Source organism: Mustela nigripes, chromosome 3 (genome assembly GCF_022355385.1).
Source record: "Mustela nigripes isolate SB6536 chromosome 3, MUSNIG.SB6536, whole genome shotgun sequence".
Lineage (NCBI taxonomy): Eukaryota > Metazoa > Chordata > Mammalia > Carnivora > Mustelidae > Mustela > Mustela nigripes.
The window spans coordinates 56,031,366-56,057,424 of NC_081559.1; the positions used below are offsets into that span (position 1 = coordinate 56,031,366).

General features: G+C 34.5%; 1 protein-coding gene across 17 annotated transcripts in view; it reads right to left on the bottom strand.

Annotated features, from left to right (window-relative positions):
- The window catches only part of BAZ2B (bromodomain adjacent to zinc finger domain 2B), a 313,348-nt gene extending 294,701 nt beyond the window's left edge, over positions 1-18,647 (bottom strand). For all 17 annotated transcript variants that reach the window (XM_059394021.1, XM_059394020.1, XM_059394019.1 and 14 more), the window contains exon 1: positions 18,557-18,647. The gene's annotated coding sequence lies outside the window, so the exon portion shown is untranslated. The remainder of the gene's footprint in view (positions 1-18,556) is intronic.
- Between the last annotated feature and the right edge of the window lie 7,412 nt (positions 18,648-26,059).

Genomic DNA, 26,059 nt, shown 5'->3' on the forward strand with positions numbered 1-26,059 from the left:
ACAGTATTACAGAGTAGCAATTCTCCCCCTACTAATATCCCCCATCCACAGGTATGTCAGGCTCTCCCTGAAACAGGGGAACTGCTAAAATCAAAGGTTGACCCTCAGATATAGGATTACAGGTACACCCACAACACAAATCTCAAGAGATTCACCAAAAAAGTTCTAGAAGAAAACAAACTGTATTTCCTGTTGTCTAGTTCATCTTGTTGCTTATCCCAAATATCGAATACCATCAACATCTAAACCTTTGTCTAGCACAAATTGTAAAATGAAAAGTAGTCGTGCCTGGGTGGCTAAGTTGGTTAAGCATTTGCCTTTGGCTCAGGTCATGATCCCAGGGGCCTGGGATCAAGCCCCACATTGGGCTCCCTGCTCAGTGAGGAGTCTGCTCCTCCCTCTGCCTGCTACTCCCCCTGCTTGGGCTCACTCTGTCAAATAAATAAATAAAATCTTTAAAAGACAAAACAAAACACTAAAATAAATAGAGAAAGCCATCAAGAACTACCAAGTTGCCCATGTATTTAAGTAAATTTCAATCTCCTTTCTGAATATGTTAAAGTCTTAATAGAAATCAATGAATACTTGCTTAACCTGATTCTCAAAAACACATCTAACAAACCAAAATGAGTATCACAGACGATGAAGTATTTGAAGCATTTCAAAAATCAGAAAAAAATAACGGTATGCTCAGTGTTAATACTAGGCAACTAATTCTTTGCGCCAAAGAATAAAGTTGTAAATATTAGAAGTGTGGCAACAAAATTATCTCATGATTACATATAAAGAAAACTAGAGAATCAACTGATAAATTATTAGAAAAAAATAAGAAAGTTGAGTAATTCAATCAATAGCCAGTAAGAATTATGCCACAATGTTTCAGGAGAAATTGAATGTCTTGTGGGGAAAAAAAGCTGAGAGTTCACACTTCACCTCTCACTTAAGTAGATTCCACCTACGATAAAAATTCAAGAGTAAAGCAAAGTAAACCTTAGAGCCATATACAAAAAGAATGCAACACTGGTCTTCTAAATAGTTGTATTTTTTCCTATTTTGAAAATAACAATATGGGGGTAGGATTCCAAAATAAATATCAGAAAAGGGAAGAAGGAAGGGAAAGAGAGAAGGAAAAAAAAGAAAATAGTGATTTGCTAGACCTTGTTCATAGAAGTTCACAAGAGTCAATTGTTAAAATTTTTAGGAATTTTGCAACCCAGTTGTTAAACACAGTCATCTCTAAAAATTAAATTATATAGGGATGACTGTGTGGCTCAGTCAGTTGAGTGTCTGACTCTTGGTTTCAGTTTAGATCATGATCTCAGGGTTGTGGGATGGAGCCAGCGTAGGGCTCCGTGCTCAGCAGGAAGTCTGTTTGGGATTCTCTCTTCCACTCCATCAGTCCCTCTCCCACTCTCACTCCCACTTCCATTCCCACTCCCTCTTTGAAATAAACACATAGGGTCACCTGTGTGGCTCAGTCGGTTAAGCATCTGCCTTCAGCTTAGGTCATGACCTCAGGGTCCTGGGATCAAGCCCCGCCTTGGGCTCCCTACTCAAACAGGGAGCCTTCTTCTCCCTCTCCCTTTGTGGCTCCCCCTGCTTGTGCTCTCTTGCTCTCTGTCAAATAAATTGAATAAAATCTTTTAAAAAAATAAAATAAAATACACAAATCTTTTAAAAAATTAATTGTATAAACTTAACAATCAATAAATTATATTAAAAATAAAGCAATAAATACTCAAAATTTATCACTTTCTAATTATTTTACCACATTTTATTATTCTTTGAGCTGTTGAGGTTATTTACATCTATTGTATCAACTTGGTACAGATACTGTATAATAATTGTGTGTCTACACTTCCAATTCTGTTCAGTGGTATTAAATTATTGGAATGAAATAGGCCGTGTCAGGAGTATTTACACCAGGGAAAAGAGCACACAATATAAATCAAGACTCCCTCCGCCAACACACAAACCAGTTGTTAATATTTACCAGAATACCACTGCATAAATGTAAACCATTCATTATGGTTTGACCCAACAATTCAATCTCCTGGAATGTTTCCTAATGAAATAAATTACAATATGCACAAAGGCTTAGTGATGTTTGACGTTATATTATTTCATTATATATTATATGTAATCAAATAGTTTAAATGCCCTAAACTTAGGTAGTTGAATAAATTATACTGTTTGAAAATATTTAATGACATGAGAAAATGCCTCCTGATATAATCCAAAAAAAGAACTAATAAAGTAAAAAAGAATGAAAAAGTACAAGAAACTAATTTTTTTTTTAAGATTTTATTTATTTGTCAGAGAGAGAGAGGGAGAGAGAGAGAGCACAGTCAGACAGAATGGCAGGCAGAGGCAGAGGGAAAAGCAGGCTCCCCATCGAGCAAGGAGCCCAATGTGGGACTCGATCCCAGGATGCTGGGATCATGACCTGAGCCGAAGGCAGCTACTCAACCAACTGAGCCACGCAGGCGTCCCTACAAGTACCTATTTTGTAAAAAAAGAAAACAAAACACATAAATACTTACATAGAAAAAAAGATCAGAAATTAAAACTTTGTTTTATGAAAAACCAGCAAAGAGGCTATTGAAGAAATTTTTTTATTTCTTTTATTTTTTTTAAAGATTTTATTTATTTGACGGAAAGAGATCACAAATAGGCAGAGAGGCAGGCAGAGAGAAAGGGGGAAGCAGGCTCCCCGCTGAGCAGAGAGCCCAATGCAGGGCTCCATCCCAGAACCCTGAGACCATGACCTGAGCCGAAGGCAGAGGCTCAACCCACTGAGCCACCCAGGTGCCCCTTGAAGAAATTTTTTAAAAAGATTTATTTATTTATTTAAGAAAGAGAACCTGCATGAGTTGGGGGGGGGGGGCAGAAAGAGAGGGAGGAGGGAATCTCAAGCAGACACCTTGCTGAGCACAGAGCCTGACAGGGGCTCAATCTCATGACCATAAAATCAAGACCTGAGCCAAAATCAAGAGTTAAATCAGACATTTAACCAATTAAGGCACCCATATACCCCTCTACTTGAAGAATTTCTGGTATTTGAAACTTGAACTCTGATATTTCTTTCCACCAAAGCTCCAATATGATTGCTATAAACATCCACACCCTCTCGTTCCCTCTAAATATAGAGTTACCCCTCCTTCTAGCTGATGTCAATCAATCTAACATGGGTCTGAAACCCATGTCATCCCACTTCTCAAAGAATTTCTAAATTATGTTCCCTGCCCCTATACCGTCCTTCTCATCATCAAGAAAGTTACCTTCAAGCCCATATTTTTTTTTCCTAGAAACTTGCCAATTTCTTTTCATTTCCCTTAAAAACAACAGTAACAATATCCAAACTCATGTTCCTATCTCTTTAGCTTTAGTCTAAACCACTTCACTGAAACTATTATTGCCAAAGTCACCAATGTGCTTTTTTGCTTAATTTAATAGGATTTTTTATTTGTTATTACTTGATAGCACAAAACCATTTCACTTTATGCCAGTTCCCCTCAGTTTTGTTTTTAGAGAGGAGGTTTATGAAACTAACTTGCTGTTTTTTCAATTATGAAGACTTTCATTTCATTAAATAAACTTCAATATAAAATAAAACAAAAATGCAAGTAATAAAATTTTGGACATTTGACATTTTTATCTTAATATTTTCTGTACTTTTCAAAACATTTGATAATTTTTTAGTCAACAATACACCTCTAATTTTAAAACAAATCTTGTTGTACATCTAAAACTAACATGTTTTATGTCATTTGTACCCTGTTTTCTTAAATATTAGAAAACAACAAAATTAATATAAAGAAAAAAGGAAAGGACAATGAATATGATCAGCTGTAAGAAAGAATAATTGGCAAGTTGTAGAGTAACATGTATAATTTACTTTTATCACAAATAAACATATGGCACAAATATAAGATAATATAAGAATTTATTGTCTAAAGGTTCAAGTTGTATTCTCAAATAGTGATAATTCAGGCAGCTAATGAATATAATAGAATTACTTACCAGGATGATAATCCTACTTTATCAAGGAACATTTATTTTTAAAATGCTGAGTATTATCCAATAAAATTAGTATTTTAATAAAGAATTTTTATTACAAGAGATAGAAACAAAATAAAAATTTGACAGTGCCTTCAAAAGTTGACCTTTAGTGGTCTAGTTCAACATTCCCTATAATACAAATTTTTTAGAGTATACAGCAGAAATGTGGTACAGATACCAAGTGTTGATGGGAATTTGGGCCTTAATATGAGCATTAAAGTGTAGTTTTACTAGCAAAAAGGAATAGGGAAGGGGATGCCTGGCAGAACACATAACTCTTGATCTTGGGGTCAGGAGTTCGAGCACCACCTGGGCCACAGAGTTTACTTTAAAAAAAAAAAAGGAAAGGAAAGAATTATATGTCAAAGAATAAAATATATGAGAAGTGACTATAAAAACTCTGGGGAGGAGGACATTGGCTTTTTTTTTTTTTTTTTAATTTAGAGAGAAAGAGAGTCTGAGTATGAGCAGGCAGGGGGGAGGGCAGAGGGAGAAGGAGAAAATCCCAAGCAGACTACATGTGGAGCGCAGAGCCTAAAGTGGGGCTCGATCCCATGATCTCAAGACCATGACTTAAGCCAAAATCATGAGTCAGTTGCTCAACCCACTGGGCCACCGAGGTGCCCTGGCAAGAAGACATTTTCTAAGCTTAAAAATATTAAGAATGTTTAAAAAAATCTAGAAAGGACAAGTTAGTATTTCACATTTCTGTAAATAAAAAACTATTAAATAAGTTAAAGATTTATAATAAATATATTAATAGCATAATATCATTAATACTTAGAATTTATAATTTATAATAAATGTACTAAAACCTCTGTACAGTAAGAGGCAATGTCAAAGACAAATCACAAAAGAGAAACAGGTTAACTGAAAGACGCTCATTCTAGTTAGTCACTGAAATGCAGATTAAATAAGGTATAATTTTTTTTTAAAAGATTTTATTTTTTTATTTGACAGACAGAGATCACAAGCAGGCAGAGAGGCAGGCAGAGAGAGAGGAAGGGAAGCAGGCTCCCTGCTGAGCAGAGGGCCAGATGCAGGGCTCGATCCCAGGACCCTGGGATCATGACCTGAGCCGAAGGCAGAGGCTTTAACCCACTGAGCCACCCAGGCGCCCCAATAAGGTATACTTTTTTTGCAATGCAACTGGCAATGGCTAAAAATGATGAATATAACCCAATCCAACGAAGATGTAGTGAAATAGGTACTACTACCTACTACTATTAATATACCATAAACTCATAAATCCTTTCAAAAGCCAAGTTCACAAGACATGTATTAGGAGCCATAAAATATTCCCAGCCTTTAACCCAATAATTACTTTTTTGGGAATTTATCCTATGAAATGATGCCAAACTGCAACAATAAAGCACTGTGCATAAAAATGTGCATTGAAGCATTAACCTTAAAGGTCAGAAGTAATGGGGCACCTGGGTGGCTCAGTGGGTTAAGTCTCTGCCTTCGGCTCAGGTCATGATCTCAGGGTCCTGGGATCAAGCCCTGCATCGGGCTCTCTACTCAGCGGGAAGCCTGCTTCCTCCTCTCTCTGCCTGCCTCTCTGCCTACTTGTGATCTCCGTCTGTCAAATAAATAAATAAAATCTCTTAAAAAAAAAAAAGGTCAGAAGTAAAGAATCAATCTATCTGTATGAACAACCGTGAGCTCCACTATTAGCGTTCCACTGTAGCACAAGGAAAAATTTCAAAAAAACAACTCTCCTGAAGTCTTAGAAAATAAGCACATTTTACCAAGTAGAAAGAGAGGGAATAAGAATTGCATACAGGGAACATCATGTGTATAATCACGGATTCATGAAAGTCTGTCCTCAGGGATCTATAAAAAGTATGGTATGTTTGTAATATGTTTAGAACATGCTGCCTCCTATCTCCGAGTGGTTTTTAGAAAGTGATGTTTAGCAGTGGTTTAAACACATGCAGAGCAATAAATGCAAATAAAAATGAAAAATATGAGGCTAACTGGATGTGAGTATTCATCTTCATACAAATGTGATCCATCAGGAGTAAGGTAGAAGGGTTTTAAAGAAATAGATCAGAGTTTATCTTAAGCTAAACTCATCATGAGACTGATATGATGTATTTAGAAATAATATCTAGCCACTAGGAAGTGGTAAGCCACAGCCATTCTCTCTTGTTCTTATTTATTTATTTACTTACTTACTTACTTACTTGAGTGAGAGCGCACACAAGCAAGGGGAGGGACAGAGGGACAAGCAGATTCCCCACTGAGAGGGGAGCCCAATGCAGGATTCAATCCCATACCCTGAGATCATGACCTGGCGGAAGTCAGATGCTTAAGTAACTGAGCCACTCAGGTGCCCCCAATCTCTCTTGTTCTTACTTTCAGTATCTAGAAAGGAGGAAATAGGTGTTTGGCTACATCAGATTATTGTTATAGTCATAAGAAATAAATGTGTATGCAAGGTATTACAATCTCCAACCTCCCTAAACTAGCTCAACCCCATTCCTTTAAATTATCATGTACCTCATATTTATCCTCCTACCCATTCTGTTGCTATTAGTCCAGTCATTACCACTGGACACTGGAATTTCTGCACTGTCACTGGTTTTTCTTTTAAGTGTCTACTTCTACACATTTAACAGATTTCCTCCAAATCCATCTTTCTAAATTTTTAATCATATCACATCTTTGCTTAAAAATATATTAGCTAACTCAAACTTTATCTCCTACTTTATACTTTATCTCCTACTACAAATTTTAGTTAGGCAGGTTTCGCTCCATTCTCTCCTTTGTTCACGTTGTTGTTCTAAAATATCTACTACTATAGGGGCACCAGCATGGCTCAGTCATTAAGCATCTGCGTTCAGCTCAGGTCATGATCCCAGGATCCTGGGATTAAGACCCTCATCAGGCTCCCTGCTCAGTAGGGAGCCTGCTTCTCCCTTTCCCACACCCCCTGCTTGTGTTACCTCTCTCACTGTTTCTCTGTCAAATAAATAAAATCTTAAAAAAAAAAAGCTACTACCATAAATAATATAACCAGTACTTCCTTCAAAAACTAACTGAAGTTCTACCATCTCCTTGAACACTTTTAATTCCAAGCCAATTTTTTTCTTTCTTTACATTCTGGGGTATCTACAGCAATACTTTAGCATATAAACTATTCTGAACCATGCTACTTTCATATACAATAGACATCTTTTCATTTCTTTTTTTTTAAATTAGGCAGGGAGCCTGGTTCTCCCTCTTCTGTTGCCCCCCCCCCCATCGTGTTCTTTCTTTCTCCCCTTCAAATAGATAAAATCTTTAAAAAATAATAAAATAAAGTAGGCTCCATGCCTGCTCACATTCTTGAAATCATCACCCTGAGATCAAGACATGAGCTGAAATCAAGAGTTGGCTGCTGGAGACTCATCTTATTGGGATACTAGTCAGTAGGTATATCAATAGGTTCTAGTCAGTAGGATATATCAAAATACAGTAAATATTATCTTTGACATGAACTATACTGGAGACAGATACATGATCTCTCAATAAGTCTAACATAGCCCATTTGCCAGCATTAAAATAGATGCCATTTACATAGTTGAGTTCCAGATACTCATAGCTGGCATGCATTTAGGAGCTATGAATACAAAAAAATATACTTATATTAAGACATAAGAGCCTATGAGAATACTATGAGAACTACCCAGAGACACCTGACTCCTGTATCCTGCCTGTAGATAACATCACTGAATAAATGATGGTTACTGAAATTGTTTTTCCTTTCCCCACCCCCAATTTTCTACCCCAATAAATAACTGAATTTCAGTGGGTTAAAAATCACAAAAGATGAGATTATACTCTATATACAACCTTTTTCTCTAAGTAAACTATGACTTCCTTAAGCATATCATGGGCTAGGCATTTTATTTCCGAGCACTTTGAATTGTTTCTAGTTACAAAGTAATAGATGTCAGCCTGATTCTTGTTCTCAATTTAATCAATTTATTTAACTAATCACTACTGCCTAACATGTGACTATTGGCCCATCACAATAGTATGAAACATGAAAAATAAGTAATTTTTACTTGTTTCCATGGGTAACTACGGGATTACTTTCAAGTCTCTTGTGAAGTCATGAGATTACCAAATACAAATTAAACATGCATTTTTACCCAGGTAGATGTAATTAATTTAGCTGGTAGCTCAGGACTTAAGCTGAAACATATCAAATGCTACCTACTAAGAATAAAATGTTTGCAATAAATTGCAAAAAAGAGATCTATTTCACAAAAAGTGCTTCACACTAAAGCAAAAAAGGTCAAATCAAAATACTATGTCAATAGAACACTTCATTAAAAACAATAACCCCAGAAAACCAAATAGTGGAAAGTTCTGGTCACAGTATATCTAGCTCTACGACCATCACCACCACCCACCGCCTCTGGCATGCCTTGTTCCTACCCTCCCATTTTACACATAGTAGAAAAGCACTTACAAATTCTTTAAACCATTTCTTCACCTTTTTGAATTTTGGCAGTACATCTATGAACAGTCTTTCTGGAAAGGGAAGGGAAAGAAAGCTTTCCCCTAACTGGCCAAAGTATTACATGTTCTCTTCCTGGACCAGCTGTTTACTGTTTGCACAGCCCTTCCCTAACCCTTCAACTTCCTACTTCAAATCCCCAAGGTATGATTATAGATAAGACTTATTTTCCCTAAGTTGCTGAAAATATTAATGACAGTGCATAAGAAGTTAATGCTAAGGTACTTAGGCCACAAAGGAGAAAATCTTGAGACTTTCCAAGAGGACTCAATTATGCAACAGTGTTCCATTTCTCTTAACCTCCTTTAAAACTGTCTCCTTTTTTGATCTTGTTACTACCTGCCCCCTAACAACACTTGGTTTAGCTCTACAATAACCCCTCTTTTAAAATAAAGAGATTTGACCCACAACCTCTGACTGTTACGGTTGCCTGGCAGACCCTATTTCTTCCAGTATGCTACACTAACCCATAAAAGGAGAAACATATCATTCTGTGACTTACATGCTGTTCCCTATTTTTTTTAGATGTTCAAGATGGGCTTTGCTGTTTCATATGTTGCCATAATGGTTCATGTCAATAGCAATCCTTTTCTCAAGGAAGTCCAGAAGTAATGTTTCAATAACAGAATCATCATGAACCCAGAGAAAGTATGGCTTGTCTCTAAACTCAGACATTAGATAGCTCTTTATTCCTACTCATTTCCAACTTTATCTCAAAATACATCATCATATAGAAATAATTATGTAAAAATTTTAAGGTTTTCTTCTGACACATCTCTTGAAAATAAATCATCATCACAACATTGTAAATAAGGAAATTGAAATAAATTTCATTATCTTAGTACGCCAATGATGAAGGTAAGAAAAGTCTACTGAAAATTAAGACCTTATACATTGGTGTGTTCGTTTTTTTTAATCTTTCCTTTTCATATTCTATTTTTTTTTTTTTTTTAAGTAGGCTCCTTACCCAGCATGGAGCCCAGCGAGGGGCTTGAACGCATGACCCCAAGATCAAGCTCTGAGCTAAGATTAAAAGTCAGATGTTTAATGGACTGAGCCACCCAGGTGCCCCATACTCTCTATATTAAATCGTATTTCTATTATTAGTGAAATTCAGTACAAATGTAATAAAAAATTGGGGCTATAAATTGTTTCTTTTTGTCCTTATGGATATTCCTATTACTGGCAGTTCAGCCAGTCTATCGTCTTTATTTATCCAAAGTAACTAAAAGAAGTAAAAGCACTTTTTGAGTCAGTCATTGAATTCCCTTGGAAAGCTAGTTCTTCACCAAGAAACTGAGAAAAGAGAAACAGATGTCCTCTCTTGCTCAGTGCTCTTAGCATATAGGACCATGCATTACATTTCAAAACAAAACCAAAAACCATTTATAAAGCATTTTAAGAGAATGAAGGAGAAAGGAGTGGTTCTGATTAACCTCATGAGAAACAAATATTTCAATAACTCTGATCAGAAAGGGCAGTTCTGTCAATTTTAAACTGGCCTCCACAAACAACAAACCTATCACTGAAAAGGATGATCTGAAACTGATTAACCCACTTTCTCCAGAAAAAGCCAAGAAGTCATTCTTGAAAGCAATGGAGGAAAAGGAGGATCCCATAACATTCTTTTTATTCTGGGAGAAGAGGTATGGGTTGGGGATAACTTCAAAATGTTGCCCAACCATGCCATATAATTAACAGAACTAGCTTTTATTTATTCGTTTTATGAGGGGTTCACAATGCCCTTCTTTTATTGGATCCTTTCTTCCTGATCTCTAGGTATTCAGTTTACTCCTTTTCCTCAGTCTAATTTAAAGCTACCTAAAACTAAAAAAGCCTTTTTTAATGATTTGAACCAGAAGTCATCTCTTCCTTATTCTGAGCTTTCACAAACTTTCAATCATAGGTCTCTAAGAATACTTAACACAGAGTTCAGTATGAACGTGATTAAAGAGGGTAGCTGTCCTGTTTTTCCCTATTATTGGTACTAGAACAATAAAAGCATATCAAATACCAGTGATTCTCCTGTGGTTGTCATTACTTGGTCAATTCATTTTTCAAATAATGGCTACAATTTCTATGGTTTTGTTGGGTTACTAATATTTTATTTATTTTTAAAGTTTTATTTAAGTAATCTCTACACCCCATGTGGGGCTCAAACTTCTGACCCTGAAATCAAGAATCACATATTCCTCTGACTGAGCCAGCCAGATGCTCAAAGGTTACTAATACTTTAAGAACTGAGTTCATTATCTCATCTTTCTTTTTATCTAAATATAATTAACTGTTGTAATGAGAACCAAAAAAGGCAGACAAGTAAAATCTGAAACCTTCATTTTGGTGGAAACCTAAGAACTTCTCTTTTTCTGATCTATCAACAAGTAGGAGAGGAAGGAAACAAAACTTATTTGAATTTCACTTCCTTTTATTTTCTCACTTTATTCTGTGATGAGATTCCCAAAGAGCAGGAAAATAACTAAAAGGATGACAGTCAAAAAACAAAGAAAAGGAGAATATGATAATTTACAAAATGACCCACGTAACCTCAAATAATAGCTAATTAACTGTGTAATAAAGTTGTTATCATAGGCAATTCGAAACTAAAACATAACACATCGTCCTTTAATAACCTCTGAATTTATTATTTAGAAAAAAGTACAGCCCACTATCAGCTAGATTAAATTTGGCCATATATTCTATTATATTACCAACATCTCCAGCCATTTGTGAAGCCAAGGAAGAGTAAAAGGCACTCTTAGGAATGGTACTCAACCTTGAAGTGCTGAAAGCTACTTCATCATCTAGTGTGGGGACAAACACATGCATGCACATGTGAACAGAACACTATGTTGTGTAGAAGGCTCAGTATAATCACCATCTTTATAAATCACTCAGGTATCCACTTATTTTAACATACACAAATCAAGGCAGAGCTCCCTGTGATCCCTACAAGGGTATCTGAAATCATATTTAACATTTCACCTCCCACTCTTCTCACTCAAAGCTTGAGATGCAAAGATTCTCTCCTCTTCTTTCAGTCACTACTAGGCAGCACAACATGCACAAAAATATTACAAGTGGACTTGAGCAGAGCTATGCTTAATATTCCAGAAGGGACTGAAAAAGCAGAAGAGACTCCTCATTAGATTTCTTCTAAAAAAATAAAAGTAGCTTTCTGGTTTTAGGATTAGCATTATTCTAATCAAATTATAATGTCCTGTTGCTCTTCCTATCTTGTCTTACACCACTCATAAACTAAAAGTATAGTCACGTTTCTATATATTATGTGAAATTGCTTTACTAATTAATTAATTAGTAAATTAATCACAATTAATCACAATCATTGGTTACTTAGTTACAACTATAGATAACTAGCAAAATATAATTAACAACATTTTTGAATCAAAGATAATTCAGTTACCTACCTATAGACAAAATTATAAAACATATTTTCAAAAAATTACAATAGTTGTGTAATCTAGGTTTGTTTGTTTCTGGCCAAGATGAAATACATGTAGGTAATACATTATTGACTTTCTACACTTGGTCTTTCAAAGCCTCTTCATTTTATTCAGCATTTAGTTTAAATTAAATATTTAAAATTGAAGCTGTTCTATGTTGCAAACACAGCTAAAATGAAGAGCTTCTGTAGCAGCAGTGACCAGATTTTAAATGCAGGTAGATCAATAAAAAAAAAAAAAAAAAAAAAAAAAAAAAAATTCACCAAGCACAGGCTCCATGTGTGAGTGGAATGGTTTATAATAGCTTGCAAATGACTATGTGCTTGCTGTAACCAGCTGTTCTTAAATTATGAATATGCAACCAATTCATGTTAAAGCCAAATCCCAGCACTATTTCTACAGAGAAATCCCAGTAGTTTTGCTTGTTCTACATGTTAGCTCTGTTAAGGATACAAATAGCAGTAAGCTTCCGAACAAATAGGACCAAACTATTGGCATTTCATGCACTGGTTCCATTATCACAGTGGGGGATGTCAATCATTGGTACATTCCTATAACAGCTCAGGCAATATGACAATGATCTCGTAAGAAAAAAAATCAAAATCTCTGCAGCAGACTCAAAGTCCTTCTGACAACCTAATGCTTTCTTTCGTCAGCCAATCAGAATGTCAGACCTGACCTACTAGAAGACTTGCATCAAGCCTGAAACATTTAAAAACATCAATCATAAAAACAAAGACAGGACATTGAATTATACAGTATTAACCTCCAGGGTTTGCATACAAAGACCTTAGATTTATTTATGTCCCAGTGAGTTAAGAGCTTCAGTACACTGTTCTTTACACCAAACTGACTGCCAATTTGATGAACCTCTCTGCCCTCAGCAGGAGTGCACCGTCTTTGATTAATGAGTGCATGCTTGTGGAAAAGTGTTAAGAGGAGAAAACAGTGGAAAAACACACAATTACGTGTACACATAGCTGAAGTACCAATTCAATAATTATCTTCAAACCAAATGCCTCTTTTTCCTTAAATACACATGCACACATATATACCCACAAAATTAGTAAAGGTTCTTATCTACATATTACTACATTATTATTTCTAATACTTATTTTTTGAATGAAAGGCATTCAAAAACCAAAATGCAAATTTCATAAATTATAACAACTATTTTGAAAGCATCAATTAAAAAAATAAAATAGAAAACACCCCAACTTAGAGAGCAAATTTTCAAATATATGGGATAAAAACTGTATTTTCACCTCACACTCCTATAAAAGCCTATTTATTTAAAAAAAAACCTGTTTAAACAATAAATATCAAGTCTATTAAATATTTTACATCTCAAATTGTATTATGAATTGCCACAGTTCACATAACATTCAATGTAGATTTAAAAGTTACGTAAATTTGTTTTTCTTTCAGCAAAGATGTTGCCAATATTTTCTAATTCCACAGGTAACTGCAAATTAATTATACTTATTGCCCATAATTTCAAAGCTAATAGGGTCAATAGAAAAACTTGTGAAAGTTTAAACTTTTTATGACTCTTCTGTTTAGAATGACCAAATGTGGAAAAATTCCTACTTACATGTTGGGATGAGAATCTGCACTACAATTCAGACTATATTACCTATAAAAATGAGCTAAGAATTGAGATTCCTTTAAAGTAAGTTTATGTTTAATATACAACTTACCATAATTTAGTTTATATGAACATTAGCCTTGACACAAATGTTATGAGTTTCTTAAAAAGTAAATCATAGGCTAGGGTAACAGAATGATTTTCTTTTTAAGGAACTGTATGGCTATTATATAAAAAAGAGTTGAGAAAGTGTACTACCTGAAAGAAGTCTTAGTAATACATGGTCTATTTAAAAGGAAAACATCTCTATAAACTTATAATTGCAGGAAATCATAATTCTGGAATCACTTAGCAGTGTATAAGAAATGTTTACAATTTGTTTATATTGTATAGGAAATCCTTCTAATGGTATTTAACTCAGCAAACCATATATTCTGATCACCAATTTAACATTTTAAGTATTTATTATAGGCAAACTTATTTTAAATATGTTATAAATTTTATGCTCTTTGAAAAATTGTTTAAATGCTTATGGTACATAAAGATTTAAAGAGTAAAAATGAGTAAACACAAAAACTAGATATCTCCTGATATAGTGGTAAACTACATCATATATCCTTAAGCTTATTATCCTAAAGATTTTTTACACATTTTTTTTTTTAAAAGTGCTTTGTCTGTTGGAATGGTCATTCTTTATTCCTCTTCCTATTTCCTCTCCTATCAAATTAAATAAATAAATTAAGTAAGTAAGGAAGTAAGTAGAAAACATTTAGGTATCAATGGGATGATCTGACACCTTTTAGTACCATAGTCTGATAGGAGAAACTATCACTAAAAGTTAGTAGGTATAATAAAAATATTTCAATTTTTAAAATTATTAAATGGCCACTAGTCCATTATTTAATATCTTCACCTCCTTATAAAGAAAACTAAACATAAACTTGCCCACTTCCTCAATAATTCTTTTCTCTTCTGATTACCTTCTGCAACAAAAGTTTAAAGAAATATTTAATCAAACTAGTCAACATTTATTAAATAAAGAACAATTTTTTTAAAACCTTATGGTATGAAATACTTAATTTTATATATTCAAAAGCTTCTTAAAATACCTAACTAGGTAATTTAATTAATCCCTTAGGATATCAAGTATATTAAAAATCATTAAGACATTATTTCAACGAGGGGTCAAAATCACACATTACTTTGTGTTAAATCACTTCTTTTGGTAGTCTTAGCTAAGATTAGGTCAGAAACTCAGAAACTACAATTTAAAATCCTCTGAGAAATCTTTAAATCTAAAAGTAATCAAGTTTAACACATTCTTTCACTAATTCAAGGAGATAAGACAGAAAACTGGAACTTTCACGCAACTGTGATATCCTACATCTTGTATAGTAACACAAAAGTAGCAACAAAGACATTAACAATTGCAGTTCAAGCTGGGAGTGACTGTTCTGTTTCAATTCAATGACACCACTAATGGCTTCTTAGCAGCTCCATGAAATCAACCAGCTGTCAAGTTGATGCATCAGAAGGAACAGTTATGCACTCCCATAAGAAAAAGCAACACATCAGGATGTTTGGCAAAACATCTGCTCCTTTACACTGCAGTTCTATAATAAACATGCAAACAAAGAAATGAGAGAAAGGGCAACAGAATTAAAATTCCAAGGTTTCCATTACAGTCTTAAACGCATTTTAAATAAATGACATAAAAATAAAAACAAATTTCTGCCAACTTGAATACTTTGTTATTTTAAATCTTGAAAAATGCTAAATATAATTACTCAGATTCTTCTAGAAAGGCAAAGGCTACATAAAAATCATTATATTTTAAAAATTGAGAGTAAACTATATTCACCCAGAAAAATTATCATAATGTACAAAATGCAAAAAATATCAAAATATATCCTTCATTTGATAAGAATGCCAACAGCATTCTAATAAATGCATTTCCAAGACTGAACACTCTAAAAATATTTTAAGCAGTGTTTGAAAGAGTAAATGCTACTATAGTTAAGCAATAGTTTAACATATAGGAACAGTAAAGATACTATTCTCTGGATTTTAAAATATCTGCCTACTCCTACTTTTCTCCAAACCATTATATGAATACAATATTAAGTCCTGATAAATAACTTTCTTTTTACAGCATACAGTTTGATCATCTCCCCTGAAAGACTCTTATTTGTCATCACAGACTTAAAATAATTTTACATTCAGCCATTCATTTCAAACATTTGTAAAATTTGACTTTTTTCTATCTGAAATTTAAAAGTGCCCCAATGTTGTCTAAATTATTGATTATGCAGCATAGTGACAATATGTACAGTGTTTACAATAGGTGTGAGACATCAAATGTACTTAACTACCATTTTCTTAAACTGCTTATCCTCTGTTGCTTGCCATTTATAATCTGCCAAATCTTCTAGTCCTTTGTTGCATGTATAATTTAAAACCATCTGTTCTATGTGCTTTTAACTATTTAAACATTTTTCACCTACCTACAATTCACATAAATGGCAGACATTCAATTCAGTCAAGCTTTCTATATAGCGTTTTACATAAAGCAAATTCCAATATAAATAACATAGCAAATAATACCAAAGAAGACTGCTCCAGAGATAAAAACATACTACATACAATGTAATTTTTATGTTAGACAAGCCTTTTCAATGTATTCAGAATTGTTTCTATTAGTTTTTTTTTAAGTTAATTATAACCAGTGTTTTTCCCCATCCCAGAAGACAAAGAGAATGCAAATTAAATACAGACAGTTTCATGTCCTTGTTAGAAGAGAAGTAAATATGCTGACTGAAAATGACTACAGGAGACAGAATCCCACTTTCCCATTCAATTTACAGTGCCTCTTATTTATATACCAGTCAGTGAATCATTAAGTTTGGTCATGTGACCAATCGAACTTCTGTGAGATAAAAAACTATTTTAAACAAGCAAATTAAAGCAACACTAATTTTTATTGTATATTTTTACATAATGGCTGCCAAAGAGCTTACAGCTTTAAGTTATAAAATATATTTTAAAATAAATTTTGCCTTTTAAATACTAATGACATTTTTGCCAATCGTTTAATATGTGCTACTAAATTTTAAAAGTATCCAGTAGTTCCAGGTATTTTAAGTTGTATCTTTCCAAAATGTAAGTAAATATGTTTTAAAAAATTATTTAATTACAAAAGAGGACCTAGGTAATTTAAAATAATTGTATGTAAAATATTAACCAAGCTGATTAAAGAAACATCTACAGCAGAGTGAAGTAAATGAGAAAGGAATATACTCATTAAAAATAACATTTGAAACCTTTTAAGAAAAAACACGTAGACAAAAAACTAGGTGAATACCAATGACACTATAAAAGTTTATACCATCTTTTTGCACATAATTTTCCACCTGTTACCAAAACGTAAAATGTGTAGACGCTGAGGATTCATTCTGAGAACGCGACCCAAAAATAAGCAATACAACTTATCTTTAACCAGTAAGTTACATGCCTTTTAAAACCGGGAAAAAAAATTAGGTGAAAATTTTACTCTTGGGAAAATTTCTCGATAAAGTTTACATGACGTCACTGGGCCCCCTGAACATTCCCTAAACTTTGAGTTTTATCCAGACACACTTTTTTGCCTTTCTAAGGCTTCTTTCCCTTTCTCAAAAATAAAAAAGGGAGACTTGGGAATAAAAATTGCCCAAGATGGCGAAACGCTTGTTGTTTAGAGGGCAGGAAAAAAAAATGGAGGATATTGTAATATACACAAAGGGATAAATTTCACCAACTCGGCCAAGGACTGCAGCTGCTTCTCTCTTTATAAGGAAGCAACACACAAAAGATAAATACAGAGGGAGAGAAAAGAGAAAAATCTCCCAAACAGCAGGGCCAGCTCTTACTCTCCAACAAACACTTCCTTCCTTTCCTAAGTCCCAATTCTGGGGTTCATGGAACTAAAGTAACAGGAGGAAAGCCGCGAAAGAGGAAGGGGGGAGGGGAGCGACAAGAAGATTAAAAGAGCGGAGTTGAGGGCTGGCGGTTGTTCCCGGGAAGAACTGCGAGGAGACAGACATTACTGTAGGAAAAGCTACGCTCCTCTAACCCTCCGTGTACAGGCACAGATCTTCCCGTATCCAGATCTTCTCCCGTCTCACCTGCCCCATTACAACACCCGCCCCCCCCACCAGCCCATTTTCAATAAACTCTGGAGCTCCAAAGCTACACAGAGAAAGCAAAAGAGGCCCGGACTTGGGGGGTGGGGGGTGGGGGTGCCAGGAGCTGATCATCAGTCCTGAGGGGAAGAGGGGGCGGAGGCAAAAAAAGGGCAGCAGTAGGCGGACTGGGGGGTGGGGGGGTATCTGGAAACTACCCCGGCAGGGATTGGGGGAGCAGCGTATATTCCCGGGGAGGAACGGCGATCGCAACAGTGCCAGAGGTTATCGTTTAAGAAGCAAAACTGTTGGCGGCAACCCGAGCGCTGGGAGCCGAAGGAAGGAGGAGGCGCGCAGCCCGGGCGGCCAAGCAGGGCGACCGGCACAAAGGAGGCGGACTGGCGGCGGCGGCGTCTGCCCGCGGCCCTGCTGCACCGAAGTCCCGCACTGGCAGCTAGGAATAAAGTTTACATTCTCCTGAGACCGCACCCCCCACCTCCCACCCAGGACCGCGTCCTCCTCCCCCAAACTCCGCTCGGGACCCCGAGCACCGCCCCAGCCTTCCAGCCAGCACAACAAAGAGACACACCGACCGGCGAGGGTAAACAGCCGCGGAGGGCGAGCAGGGCGGGCAGGGCGAGCGCCTCGAGAGAAGCAACTCCGGAGTCCCCGCTCGCGGAGCGTAGTTTTTCCTGTTCTGCTACCAACCGGCTTTGTAACATTTGGAATTTCCATCTTCACCCGCACCCCTCACACCCGAAGATTTTAAACTCACCTTTACTTTCGAACTGAGAGTTGCGGTGGATGAGATTTTTGCCTTCCCCAGATGGCTGAAGGTTACGATTTTTGTTTTTGGAAGCCCTACCACCTCCTTGTCTCGATTATTATTTTTGCAAGGAAAGTATAAAGAGAGTTGGAGTGGAGGTGAGATTTGTGATCGCGAAAGCCCTTGACTCCCTCCTTCTCCGCCTTCCGCCTCTCTCTGATTAGTTCCTATCCAGCAGCAGATTGAAGCAGGAGATGATTCTTCTCAAGGTTTGTTCAGCAGCTTCACTTCTAGGCGAAGGCTTCATGAACCAAGTGACGTCAACCAACAAGGCTTCTCTCTCTCTCCTCTCTCTAACAATGAAAGTTGCTGTTAACAAGGGAAAAAAGAGAGAGAATTGTTTATACCATTTCAGTTCCAATAATAAATGACCTATCAGCTCCTAAAGGAGCCAAGGGAGGGAGGGGGGTTGCTTCTTCCTCCCAAGAATTCTGTAGCTTTGAGTTTGCAACCGTTCCTTGTCCCAAGAAAAAGTTAAGAAACTTAATTTTTTTTTTCTTTCCAAAGCAGGACAGAAAATAGGATTGGAAACCCAATTTAAAACTAGGCAATAGGGAGCCTAGATTAACCATTTCCACCTAAACTTTTTTGTCTGTAAACTCAGAATTCGGCTGAAGTCTATAAACCATCTAAATTAATATGCCAGGAATTCGTGGATGTTTGGAACTCAAAATGCAGGACGCAAGACGGTCCCGGTATAAAACTCTGCTGCCCAAACACAGGCAAGTTAAACTAGCTGTAGTGCTGATGCACTGAATTAAAGTTTAAATAAAACACGTTAAGACAGCAAATCGTTTTAAAGTTAGAAGTTAAACCTGTGAAAGGTAATCCCAATTGTAGTTTCTCCCTCCAATTTCTGAAGTCAAAAGGAGTGGGGTTAGCTAATCGCAGGAATTGAACACTTTTTTAAAAAATCAAGTTAAGCCTGGTAGCTCATTTCTCCATCTTTAAACTACACAGGAGGTGTGCTTTTTGTTTACTTCCAGACTCTCCCAACTTTCTGTTATTTACCCTTAGATTTCTCCCTCACCCCCCAATCCCAACATCCTAAAACCAATAAAGTTAAAATAAAGGTGAAGTACACCTTACTCCTTCCTGGGTACACCACCCCATAACTTCCTAAAAATGATTTTTTAAAAACTGTAACTTCGGTTAACGTTTTATTACACGAGAACATATATACTTTTTTCATTGAGGTAGTGTTTTTTCCTCCGGAACACATGGAAGTCTCCATGTTTATATAATTAAAAATTGCATGATTTAATTTTCAGGATGAAGAGCAAGTGAAAAGCAAGCCACAGAAGAATAATTTGACCATATATGTATATTTTGTACATACATTTGTGAATAAATGTATCTTAAAAGATGCTATTGTTTTATGTTTCCTCTTCAGCCACTGGCTGTGATTTTAATTGTGCTGGAGGATCTTCATTAGTATTAACACATGGGGAGATTTCACAAAGCTGCTTCATTAGGGGGGAAAAAAAAGCTTGGCAGACTAGGTCTTTTTGCATGCACTGAGAATGTCAGCCTTACCTCGGTCATTTGTAACATAATAAGTGCAAGTACAATGATTGCAGTGCAGGAGCACTGGGGGAAGGGCAGAAATACTGCCTGTCTAATAGGGATATCTGAAAAAAAAAAGGCTGCTCATTACACAGTAAAATGTATGCTAAAAATTAGTGAAGATGATGTCTCAGGAGACTGATGCTAAATAAATTAATGTGCTGATATGTTTTTAATTATTATTTTTGTAGTAGTTTATTTCGTTCTCAGGATTCACATTGAGCAGCAAAGCTGCGCTAGCACTTATTGATTTTTTTTCCCTGCCACATTCCCGGAATACAGATTTTAATCATTTCACTACACCACACTCAGTAATTTCATTAAAAACTGGAACCTTCTATCCCCAGAAAAGCATTTAATTTCAATGACATACAATTTCTCTCTTAGCAGAAAACCGTCTCTACAGTAAAAGCTGGCCTAAGGTTCAAATGCATAATTTAATCCTGAGTTTTCCATGCTCTGCATTCCTTTGAAGCTATAATTTGAGTAACTACCTAATAACTGTAATAAGGACAATAATTTCCTTATAATATATTATTAACTCATATTTAATTAACTCAGAGGCCAAGCTCTATACATGTATGACTGGGTCAAGAGTTCTACCATCTCAAAATTTACCAATAGTGTTCCAGAAGAAAAATAAAGATTAAAATATAAGTGTGAATGCTAGCATTTAGATATTCCAACCGAAATAATTAACAAAAAAAGTTCATGAATTTTAAATAATAGTGGCCACTATTCAAACAGTATTTTAAAACATTTGGAAGTAAATAAGGCAACTCACTAATATTTCTATATATAAAGAATTATAATATTAATATTTCAACTATCCATTTCTGAAAGTTTAATCACTAGCTTTGCTTTTGAGAAAGTATTCAATTTTGAAAAGATTTTTTTAAAAAGGGCTAGATTCAAGTTGCCTCAATTTTTATACAGAATTCTCTCTTGAAATAAAGTTAAATGGCACACTTGAGTAATTTGAATAACCAAATGATATACAACAAAATAAGGCTCAATTTAGGTTCCAGTAATTAAATGATACTCAGTTTAAGATGGTACTTTGTTTTTCCAACCACTAGGTTTCACAAGGATATGTAATTTATATTGCCTATTTTTAGAGAAGAAACCTGTGGGGAAAAAAACATTTGACATAATAAAATTCATTTATTAAATTCAGAATATATGCCTAATCAACAGAAAACACTTGTACATTGGTAATAAAAGTGATTTACTTATATAAAAGTAAAAACTCATGTTAAAAATTCCTATCATTCCTCTGGTTAATTTTAAAATCATAATCCAAAAAATATTTTTAAAACTATGTATATGTAATTTCAAGTTGCAGCCATAAACAACACAAAAGTTGTATTTTCCTTGTTTAATGATGAAGTAACTTGTACAAAAGAAGACTCAGTGTTGTCAGAATGTTGGAAGAAATGATAAAAGTCATGATAATAAAGAACTTGATTTTACTGTCTTTAAAATACTTAAAAACTGTATTTTATTAAAACTATATATATTTATTACTCCAATAATTTGAAAAATATTTGTGCAACACTCTTAAGGTTGAAATGCAGTAAAATGGTGATCAATAATCAGCAAAATAGTGGATAAATGAAAAACTCAGATCAATAGCTAATATTCACAAGATGAATTTCTACATTTCAATAAAAAAGCTTATTTTGTGTATTTAAGTATATATTTAAAATAATTTGGTGTTATTGGTAGTTCAAATATGTTAATTATTCAATTTATACCTTTAAAACTGATTTTTTTTAAAAAGTACACTAGAAATTTAAAACTGGATTGTTCCAGTATTTGCTACCCTCTATGAAATTGTGCTTAAATTAGTTTTTAATATGATTCCTTCCCTTCTTTATGTTTTCATATTTGATTGTTTCAAAGATTACAACAGTCATAGAGCTGGAGGGTGAGGGAATAATTACTACAATTATAAAATAATTTTACCCTGGTAGCACTTAGTCTGTACCTAGAATCATCATCTAAATTCATTTTCAGAATTGCAAAAGAATTTAACAATCAAACATCTCTTCTAATATTACTGATAATTATTTCTGAAATCCTATATAAGATATATACCTATCCCATGCTAATCATGCCATCACTATATGTAAATTGTTGCATTTTCTTCTGTCGAAGAAGCATCTATTTTTAGGACCAAGATAGAACTTCTCAAATAAGGAGATAAAGAGATAAAGATGGTTAAGTATCTAATTTATTACTATAGGTATTGATCTTCAAAGGATAAGGAATTGACATGTATGTAAAGAGATCAAAGTCTAGGAAGGCTGATACAAAAAGCCAATATGAGAGATTTCAATAGTAGAACAAGCTGGCCACTGTCATGTCTTGTTCCAGTTTCAATCAGTACAAACTAATGAAGAGTTATTGGTTTTCATTCATCCAACATTTGAGTGCTCACTATCTGCTATGCACTCTGCTAGAGACTGAGAAAACATGAAAAGCTCACATTCTGGTTGATGTTGAAAGTGTGAAATTCCTGGGAGATTAAAGAATCACATAAATCACATTATAAAGATACAAATAATAAAGTTTTGCTAGAATAAAGAGGATGCGGCAAATAATTCTGTGAGCCTAAAAAAAAAAGGTTTATTAAAGGGATGCCATTTGAACTGCATCTCAAATACTGACAGCCTAGCAGGCAAGACTTAGGATGAACAGATCCTAAGTAAAAGAAACCATAAATTTAAATACAAAGATCTACTAAGTCTGGTGTCTCTCCACTAGGAGAAAGTTCACCAGAACAGGAATATTCATTGTGAGGTATGGAATACCAGGGATGAAGAAGGAAAAGGAGAGTAGGACCTGAGAGTGAAAGGCCTAAGATACCACAGTAATGTGACTGAATTTATCCTGAGAGCCCACAAAAGTCAGTAAAGGAGTGACATGATCAACCTTGTTTTTAGGGAGCAAAAACTATGTAGGCAGTGCAAATGATAGACCACAGTATGACCAAAGTGCTTAACAGTTCATGAGAAAGATGATGAAGGACAGTGGTACTGTAGTGGACATTTAAAGCCAGATATTTTTGAGGTAAAATGTGGATTTGGTGATCAACTGAAAACACAGGGAGTTAAGGGAGAGGAAGGACTGAAAGAAGACTATAAGGATTTCTGGCTTAAAAAACTGGATAAGTGCTGGAGTCATTAAGATCCAGAATATATAAGAGAATACAAATCACTAAATATTCATGAATTAGAACTTAAACTTATGCTTTATAAGAATCTACTGGAAAGTTTTTAAAAAATATACATACCCAGGGGCCCACTACCAGAGATTCAGTAGGTCTGGAACTGAAAGGAAGAATCTATTCTCCTTTTCAAAAAAAACTTCTGACAGTGCTTCCGATAAACATTCCTGATTAAGAACAGTGTCATAAGCATAAAATTGATTATAAAATTCTTTTGGAATTAAAAAAAAACCCCAAAAAACAAGAAAAGCCCTGAAAAAGAAGAGCACTGAAAGTGTGTGGGGCGAACTCATATCAGACATTAAAATACACTATAGCCTTTATCATTTACAGTTGGCATTGACATCTGAGAAAAAGATCAATAGAAAATTGAGAAATTTACTGAAGTGCATATGAAAATTTAACATAGATAAAAGCTGTATCTCAAAGCAGTGAGGAAAAAAATGGACGTTTTAATAAGTGGTTTGGGGATCTGGGTAGGCAAAAGAGGTAAATTTGGATCTGTTCTAAAATTAAAAAAAATATATTTAAATGTAAAAATTTGAACCACACAAATAGTAGGAGAACTTATGGGTCAATTCCTTTATAACTGGAGAATAGTGAAAACATTCTTCGCAATGGTCAAAACTAGATGCAATACTGCATCTAGTTTTATATATATTGGCAATATATAAAATTTTGTATTATATATAAAATTATGTATTCAAATACATAGAGCTAAAAAGGTTTTATATGGCACTTTAAAAAAAAAGGTTTCATATGACTAAAAAGAAAAGAAAAAATACCACAAGATAAGTACAGTGACAAATGAGAAACTCAAAAAATAATTTATATGAGACAATTCAATAACCGTATATATAGAGTATCTAAAAATGAATAAAAGACCAACACCCTGAACAGATATTTAACAAAAAAAATAAAGGCAAATGCCCCTTAAATAGAAATATTCTCAACCCTGCCCATAAGAGAAATGCAAATTAAGAATCACTGAGATACTATTTCTCACCCAACAAACTGGCAAAAATCCAAAAGTTTAACAATATAGCCTGTTAGTAAGATACTTATGGGAAAAGGACCACTCTCAGATATTGCTTGTTGGAGTGAAAAATGGAAAAACCTCAACAACAGAGAATTTGACAGTATCTAGCAAAGTTACATATGTAGGGGTTTTTTCTTTTTGTTTTTGTTTTTGACTAGCAAAATACACTTCTAGGTCTGACCAACACGGATGAAAATCTAAAATAAATATATATAAGAAGATACTCACTAAAGCATTGTTTATTATAGCTAAAGTTTGGAAATAACCCAAATGTTCATCATAGGGAAATGGTTGAATTGATTAGGGTCCACAGAGTGGAGTATTGTGCAATTTTTAAAAATGAATGAGAAATGTATATAGTATGAAGTATTTCACAACCGCAGTATATAATAATATACTAATATAATAATAATAGCATATCATATGCTACCTTTCATCCATATATTCACTTAATTTTTTAAATGAAAGGAAAAATCAAAACCTTAAAAAAACATGGCTACTATAAGGAGAAAGTGAGCAATGTAGAAAAGATAGACTAGTAGGAAGTTTTCTCATGAAACTTGTTTTATAGATGTGATTTTGGAATCATATAAAGTAATTTACATAATTATAAAACAAAAACAAATTAAATTTTAAAACACTCCCATCAAAATGAAAGCTAAATGAAATAAACTTAATTGTATATGGAGTTTCATACAGGGACTATTCCAAGTGACTTTACATGTAATAATTTTTTAAAACCACACACAAACACAGTAATTTAACAATATGTCTCTCATAGGATATAAAGTAAGAAAAATAACTTTAAAGCAGCAACAACAAAACAGGAACTTAAATTATTACTAACCGTATTCTTGTGGTATAAAGTGGTGCTGTTATTTTAATATTGTTGCATGCATAGTCTGAGAAAAAGCAAATGGATGTTTTGCAAAAAGCAAAGTTGGTATATTTAAAAATTTATTTTTGCTATGGGGCAAAAAAGAACCATATAAAATGAATGAGTAAATAAAAACTCTCTGATACTTAATGAGATTTATGAAGAACTCATTACATATTTCATATTTAAAAGTATATACTTAATTCTGCCCACTGTAACCTAGAGTTAGCCTGGGACAAATGGTGTTTAGAGACCATAATATGGGTGCACAGGTGTGTGCTTGTGGCTACTGCAATAGTCTATTTCTTATGCTTTTACAGTGGGCATCTCAGGATGGTGAGTTCGAGCCCCACATTGGACATGAAAGTTACTTTAAAAAAAAAATAATAAGAACTAAATCAGATCAGTCCATGTTATTTACAGACAACTGTGCCCTAGGAATAATGCAATATGAGAAGTAATATTCAGATGTCAACTCTTTAACTAGTAATGTTGTTCCTTTTCCAATAGTTTTTATTTCATCAATACAGATTCCAACACATCTTTTCCAGAAAAATTTTTGGATCACAAAATAATTATGATCCAAATTTTAAAAATTTCTTCCCCTTTAGCATGGTTTTCTAGCAATTAAAAAAAAAACAAGTTGTCAAGCACTTCACCCTCATAAATGAACTGCACATAAAGAGTTTACTCATATTCTTCACATAAAAGATTTCATCCAACTGTAAAGCCTAGTAT